We start from the raw sequence: 6,000 nt of genomic DNA on the forward strand, positions 1-6,000 counted from the left end.
GGTTTTTTTGCCCCAAAATAATCTAACGCCCATGCAATGCAGCTCCCCCCCGATTCCCAAAGCCACAGGTGCCCTGAGCATCCCCCGAGGGGGAGGCTGGACCCCCGGGGCAGGGCGCGGAGCCGCATCCCCACGGAGGGAGCAGCAGCGGCGAGGGGGGTGCAGGGCCAAACCGGTCCCCCCCGTTCCCCGGGGCCGGGGCTCAGCCTTACCTGCCCGTTGCCGGTGCTGTCGGCCGATGCCGGTGACCGGTACCGCCGCTCCCCGCTGCGCTTCGCCTTCCCCAAGCACCGCCCCGACGGGGCGGGCAGCGGCCGCCGCCGCCGCGCCTGCGCTGGGATCGCACCGGGCACCGGCACCGGGAATGGGAAACGGCACTGGGAATCGGTACTTCCCAGCGCTGGGAACTGGAATCGTCACTGGGAGCTGTGATCGGCACCTCCCGGGAGTTGAAATGGGAGCGGCGCCGGCTGGCACTGGTCCAGGGTCTTCGCCCGGGCCTGGGGACCAGTCTGGTGAACTGGGACCGGGCACCGGGACCTGGGATCATCTGGGAAATGGGTCCATCCCCGGGAACGGGGGCTGGCACCACCCAGATGGGGAACTGGGACGGGGAACTGGGGCTGCCCAGGCACCAGCCCCACCAGCTGGGTCTGGAGAACTGGGACCAGCACCTGGGCACTGGCAGCAGCCACTGGGACCTCCCAGGCACTGGCACTTGGACCAGCACTGGGACCAGCATTGCCCTGGCACTGGATACTGGGACAAGGTCCCACTGGCTCTGCCTGGGACCTGGCACCAGGACTGAGAACTGGGCAAACTGGAGCACCACGCACCAGCTGGGCACTGCACACCAGAGCCACCCAGGCACCAGGCAGCCGGGGTACGGTAGGACATCACCCATAAAGGGTGCAGGGGGGAGTCATCAGGGGTCGCAGGATTTGGGTGCAAAGGAGACATTCCCCGGTCAGGAATGATGTGAGGCAGGATCACTGGGGTTGAAGGAGACGTGTTTTCCAGCCCAAAACCAAAGTTATTCCCCTTTTCTGTCTTGCAACAGGGAAACTGAGGCACTGGGGAGGGAATTCAGAGGCTGGGCGGGTGCTTGGCCCCCTGCATACCCATGGAGGTGGGCACGCAATGGGTGTCACAGGGCTGGCGATGGGGCCGAGGTGGCCAGACCGGCTGTGCCCCCATGGTGCAAAATGTACATTCCCAGCCTACAAATATACATCCAAGAGGGGAAAAATAAGCAGAACCCACCCAAAAGTGCATCTCCCACGGCGGGAAGGAGCCGGTGGGGTTTTACAGACCCTCTGTCATGGGCAGCTCTGATCTGATGCTCTGACTTGACACACAAGCTTCATTGGCAGTATTCAGGGTTTGTCATAAATTAGGCCAAAAAGAGATGGCAAGGGAAGAACAATTAAAGAAAACGGTTGTAAATGACAGGAATAAACTTTTCACATTCAGAATTACGGGTGATCAGACTCTTTCAGACAACAAAAAAACAGGGCGAAGGGTTAGCTGCTGCCTGCCAGCAACCGAGTGAACGCTTAAGGACATCTGCTTGCCATGTTTGCGGTAATGCAGTGAAATTTCAGTGATAAAATTAGAAAGGAGGCTGTGCCTAGAGCAGTGCTGGCCTGGCACGAGCTCCTGTTCCCACCGAGGTGTCACCTGCAGCTGTACATGGTCACCACGAATCACCTCTAGGGCCAGCCATTTCCTCAAGTTTCTTATTATCTGAAACCCTTCTGGACTTTTCATATTAAGGTTCTTGGTATTTTCCTGGTAATTTTATGGTAATTTCATTACTTATTCAATTTGTGCAATGTTTGTGTTACAATTCTTTTAATTCAATTATTAGTTAAAGGAATAGAAAAGCCAAAAATCTGTAGTTCCACGAATGCTTTCTTTGGCAGCAAAAGCCATTTTCTAACGTTTTCCTTCTCTTTGCTTGTTTTCCCCTCTCCCCCATGGATCTCGGGGCTGCCGTGATCTAGTTGTGCTCGAAACCAGGCCAGTGCAAGGGTCCCGTTTCACGCACCCCTTTTCTCTCCCCTCATCAAAAATCACCTATGAGAACAACCCTAAAACCCACAGCATTTTAGGACCCCATATTTAGAACCCCATATTAGGTCCTAAGGCCAGCTGTGTGCAGTGCTGAACCATCAACCCCACCACGGTGGCAAATTCCAGCAGCAAAAGGCAAAGACAAAAAAAAAAAAAAAAAAAAAAGACAAACCCTCAGTCTCTGAAGGTTTGTAAGGGGGGGGAGTAGACCCTGAACAGATCTCCAACCCCAAGCCCAAAATCATCCGTAATGGCCCTAAACCAGAGGGCAGGGAGAGCGTAGAGCCCATTTTGAGTTGCGATGTGCTTAAACAGGGAGACACTCCATCAGTGTTAATTAATTAATATCATCATCCGTCATTCCTCCCACCAGTATGGACACCTCCTGCCCAGTTAGCTGTTGTGGGCTTGCTTTAACAGCAATGGAAGTAAATAGGTAAATTCCTATTGCACTGTTTCACCTATTTGACCCCAAAGCTGCTAAGGGGGAGCATCTCGCTGGTGGGGACGTGGGGACTGGGGGGCACACGGAAGAGTTTGTCACCCATGGGGGTGATGCTGTGCAGCACCGGACGAAGGGATGAAAAAGAAGAGGAAGGGAAAATGAAAAATGAGAAAATGGGCTCACCCTTGAGACGAATCAGCAGTGGGAGCCTGGCTTTTATATTGTTAACAGGCTGGAAAGCATTAGGGAAAAGCTCCTCCACTGAATTAAGGCAGCGAGCGGGTCCCCAGCCGCTCCCAGCTCCCCGCGGGGATGTGGAGCCCGAGCCCGCTCTCATCGCAGGCCCAGATCTCGCCGATTAACTTAGTTGCATTTTCGATTTCAGCCTCAGCAGGGGAAGGAAAATTATGTAAATACGATTTATAACGACGCTTCGTTGCTCCTCAGCGTGATGCAAATGAGGCCGCGGTGACGGGGGTGACGCGAGGGCCGTGCACGGGGGAAGGAAGAAATAGCGATGCTTTAAAACGGGACCCTGCAAATAAGTAGGAATAAGGTAAAAGGCAAAGTGGAGCAGGAAAATTACAGCCGGTGATTCCTCCAACAAATGGCATTTCATTATTCCTTCTGGGATTTCAAAGCAGATGACTTCGCGAGGTTTTCCTCGCTCCTGGGTATAATTTGTTGTTCTTGCTCACGCAGGGGACCCCCAAGGTGAGGTTTGGTCCTGGAGTGGTTCAAGGTGAGGGTCTGCCTGCCTGGGGCGGTGGGAGGTGGCAAACTGCCCACTCCTGCCACCCCTGCTCCTACGAGGCCAGCTCTCCCCCTCCGAGGGCATGTTTGGGGGAGAAAAGTAAGAAAATGCCTGCAGGTGGGCAGCTGGTGCCCATATCCTCATTTTCACGGCGTGGAGATGCAGGGAGCAACCTCTGACAGCCCCATCCCCAGTGCAGGAGCTGCCTGGTGAGAGCGATCTGAGCCCTGTTGATCCCACCAGGTTGCAGTCTTCTGCTACTCTTTGAAGATTCCAAGAAACGAGCCTACTGCAATTCCTCCGGTGGACCATCTCCACTTGAATTAAACAGCGTTCTTCTGAATTTTACAAAGTTGCTTGCCCTGGTTGCAGCCTCTGGAATACCAATAACGTATTCGCTTCTTTCCCTTTCCACATGATTGCAGCATAATCTTCTACTCACTTGATTTATTTAAGCAGGCCTTCAGATACTCCAGTAATGGGAGTCATTTAGGTCCCTCTGCAGATATGTATTTATTTATTGCTGTTCATTTAAACTGCAGAGCCAGTTGGCAGGAGAGAGACAAGACTGGGGTCACAAGGATGTTAAATTATTCGCTGTCAAAAATAGCTAGTTGAGAAAGTTAAATTAAGCAAGGTCGTTCAAGGTCATAGTCAATCACTGGTGGGAGGAGAAGGGCGTTAATTAGCTGTTTTATTTATGGGGGTCATCGTGACCAAAAGACCAGCAGTTGGTAACGAAAAGGGAAACTATAGCAACTCCTCTTGTTTTTTGGCAGAAACGGCTCTTGGATGAGAAGCCAAATTGCTGTCCTTGACCACGATGGAGAAGTTGAGGCTGTTGAAAGGCAGCGTTGTGATGCTCACAGAGACCCTGTGGAGCCCTGTGAGGCAGGGCCTAGGGAGTGCCCACTTGCAAAGTCCATCTGGGGGCTGAACTTAGTCATGCTCCTTCCACAAAAACACTTGGGCAGCGGCTGGAGAGGTGCAGGTCTCAGAGGGCATCGGAGATACTTTGGTCACTCATGTACACAGGTCCTTGCCTGAGATTTTGCCACCTCTCTTGGCAGATGGACCAGTAGCTGCATATCCTTCCTGTTAATACTTGTGTTTCATCTCCCATTTGAACATCACCAGCATCTTCTTGCGGCTATTAGACCTTGCAATATCCTTTTCCTCCTAGTTTAAGAGCTCCCTAAGATCAGGCATCCCCTCCTTTTCCATTCTCCTCCACCATGCACTACCACAGACCAGCTAAAGTAGGAAAATCAGTTACTAAACTGGGCAGGTATGACCTGGAGTCATTAGGAGCCAACAAATCCACACCTTGTAGCTTACTGCATAGGAGGACATTCCATAGGAGAGCAGCATGATCATGGCAGCCAGGTCTTTAATGACAGCAGTACCTGGCCAGAAGAGACCTTTCCATTCAAAGGCCCATATCAGAACCTTTCATCATCAAAAGGCCCATTTCTTCCCTATTTCTTCATAAAATGAGAGGTGGAAATCATAAGCCCTGATGAAACCCACCCTCTGCCTTGCTGCCCTGGCGAATGCATCAGCCACGGTTCGGGATGCGCCCGTGCCACGATCCGCACAGCGGCCGGCTGGCAAAGAGCTCGCGCTAATTGATAACTCTGCTGGGAAATCCATACCATTAAATTCTCCACTTAATTGTCTGTATCAGCCCTTTCTTCTGCACAGTCACAAATCAGGCAGCTTTTTAATGGAGCGGCTGCTATTAAGCAAGACAAAAGTCAACCAGCAAGAAGCTTGCTTGAAGAGGAATGAAAACATGAGATCAGGGTTTATACTGGAGGAGAGAGCTGATGTTACAGCTGAGATCAGAGTGAGAGCTGTGGTCCGGAGAGATGCTGAGAGATTGGCCTTCCCCTGAAAAGCTAGCAAGGTAAATCGGCAGAGGAAAGGTTATCCATGATTATATCTACAGAAGGTAACTCGGGTATCACAAATCAAGCTCTGGCAGCATGGGGCTGCTTGAGCATTTACTCTTCTCTACCCTGAATCCTCCTTGAATCCTCTTCTTTGGGGGTGACACCAGGTGACACAAGTGTGGGAAACAGGGCTCAGGTCCCCAGTCCCTTGGCCATCGGAGCAGCATAATTAGAGGAGAACTGGGCTTACTCTAACGGCTTTCCTACCCCACATTGATCTGCTCTCCTATGCAAGTATTGGCCTGCTTATGAATAAGCCACTTGAGAAGAAAATGCCCAAGTGCTGTAAAAAAGATGGTGTTGCAAAGCCTGGTCTAGGGATATGCTGCAATATTAAACTCAAACGTGCCAGCCCATCCCTGCAGCACTTGGGGGTAATCTGCACTGAAGGAGATGAGGTTGGGGCAAGCGTCCTGGCTAAACCCCAGCTGGGTTTGCAGCCGGGTGGCTGAACGGCTGAACTGCTGGGCAGAATGGGGAGATAGCACCTAAAGGGCAGCTTGGAGGATGCAGATGCAAGCATTTCCCACCCTCTTAACCCACTATAATTCCTTCTGGGCTCCAGGAGCTGAGCGTGACACGGCCCCTCTATTCCTGGGCTTTCAAGGAGCCTGAACCCATCTTCCCAATAGAACAGAGAAACCCTCAAATTTTCAAGGCTTCCAGACATAAACTGATGGACTGAGGAATAGCAGATAACTGAGTAACAGCCAATGGCGCACCTCCATCTTACCTGCCACCCATCCTTTTGCAGGACTAATATAGAAAAC

General features: G+C 52.0%; 1 protein-coding gene across 2 annotated transcripts in view; it reads right to left on the reverse strand.

Annotated features, from left to right (window-relative positions):
- The window catches only part of CAPN5 (calpain 5), a 60,713-nt gene extending 57,517 nt beyond the window's left edge, over positions 1 to 3,196 (reverse strand). Inside the window, exon 1 of one of the 2 annotated variants that reach the window (XM_087758463.1) lies at positions 2,705 to 3,196. The gene's annotated coding sequence lies outside the window, so the exon portion shown is untranslated. Of the gene's footprint in view, positions 1 to 212; positions 1,621 to 2,704 lie in introns of those variants that run through there. The other variant, XM_009476485.2, reaches the window with a different exon arrangement.
- Between the last annotated feature and the right edge of the window lie 2,804 nt (positions 3,197 to 6,000).

The sequence above is a fragment of the Nipponia nippon genome, unplaced genomic scaffold (genome assembly GCF_047370975.1).
Source record: "Nipponia nippon isolate SJK-2023a ecotype South Korea unplaced genomic scaffold, ASM4737097v1 scaffold_2, whole genome shotgun sequence".
Classification (NCBI taxonomy): Eukaryota; Metazoa; Chordata; class Aves; order Pelecaniformes; family Threskiornithidae; genus Nipponia; species Nipponia nippon.